General features: G+C 36.1%; 1 protein-coding gene across 1 annotated transcript in view; it reads right to left on the bottom strand.

Annotated features, from left to right (window-relative positions):
• mmp28 (matrix metallopeptidase 28) overlaps positions 1–1,572 on the bottom strand; it is a 20,265-nt gene that overhangs the window by 8,407 nt on the left and 10,286 nt on the right. The window lies entirely within an intron of this gene.

The raw sequence follows: 1,572 nt of genomic DNA, 5'->3' as shown, positions 1-1,572 counted from the left end.
AGGGCTCGGTTTACACCTATCTCCATTTCTAGCCACTGGGGGACCATAAGCAGGCTGGGGGAACGCATATAAATGTTAAAAAAAACTCATAAAGTGAACTTTCCGTGCTACGGGACCTTTAACAATTTCAACCTTCCCCAAATTCCATCAGTCATTTTGTTTAGCTTCATAAAAAAATGTTAGTTTGTGTGACTGCCATTGCTCATTGTTTTGCATGTGAAGCCAGCACCATTACATGTTACCATTATAACTCGAGTTGTCTTGTAGTGCCACAAATCTGTTTATATGTAAACTTATTTGAATTCATGCTTGGTAATTCTACTGGTTTTGTAATTGACATTAAAGGTGGTAAAAAAAATTAAAAAAAAAAACGTTTCATAAACAATTCATATTATTAATTATTACCTACTGGAGTAGCTATGTATGTAGATCTTGCATATCTGTATTATATATTTGGATGCCAGATATCTCCTGTTCAACCGCGATGTTTTGAAGTAGAGCCTCTTCACATCCAAAATGATAGGATGTAAACCACATTAACTCACAGCTGGATAAACTAACAAGCACTCTTGACTAAACAATTTACTTCAACCTGGGCCTGTGGTTCCTCAGCTTAGACATAAATACATGTGTCGCAAACTTCTGAATCTTACATTTGTTCAAGGATGGAGAGAAGTGGGGGGTTCAATTCTGCAGTTCTTTAATTGAAACACTAAGCTCTTCGTGTACATGAAGGATTACTCATCAATGTAGCACTCCGGAGACAAAGCAAACATAAGAGCAAAAACACAAGCTCTGAGCCATGCAGCACCCATTCACAACAAGCAGACAGAGAGGCCGCCTCGCAGGAAACAGTCATTAGATAATATGAACCTTCAGGGAGAGGTGGCTGGACATCGCCTGTTCAGTAACGGTCTTTAGAATTAGAGTTTGCTCTAATGATCATCTAAATGATCTCCAGCTTTTAAAAAAATAATAATAATAATTCTGGATTTCTGGTCCTCTGAGAAATTGATAAAACAAAATAAACATATTTGGAATAGAAGATGATTGCTCTTTTGTTACTATTATGCTTTGACAAAATCCCAAATAAACTTAAAATTCAGGATAATATCTCTTTATAATATTTTTATTTTAAATAAACATGCAAACCGACAACCAACCTAATTGTCCCAACAAGGATAATTGCAACTCACTTTTACCCTATGATTTTGTTTTGTAGCTGAATGGTTTGAGGGCAGCACAATACTGGCACAGGGACAGGGTCTTTCACTGACATACTGTATGTACATCTCATAGAACATATATAGTCAATTTTTCCCCAGTATTTGATATATTGTTCATACAAGGTTTTGAGTCATTCTGACACAACAAGTAAACAGAACCACTGCAAATATGAAGCTGTAATAAGGGTAGTGCCCTTTAAAAGTATTTGTACAGCCTGTGTAGTAGGTAATACACTTCAGACGACTAGCCACAAGGGCTTTATACATTTACACATACTTTCACATTTGAGGCTTAACTAGAAAGTGGCAAGATAGATTAAGTACATACATACATACATACATACAT

The sequence above is a fragment of the Etheostoma spectabile genome, chromosome 3 (genome assembly GCF_008692095.1).
Source record: "Etheostoma spectabile isolate EspeVRDwgs_2016 chromosome 3, UIUC_Espe_1.0, whole genome shotgun sequence".
NCBI classification, from domain to species: domain Eukaryota; kingdom Metazoa; phylum Chordata; class Actinopteri; order Perciformes; family Percidae; genus Etheostoma; species Etheostoma spectabile.
Note: the sequence above shows the minus strand (reverse complement) of the source record. Positions and strands in the feature narration are given on the sequence as shown.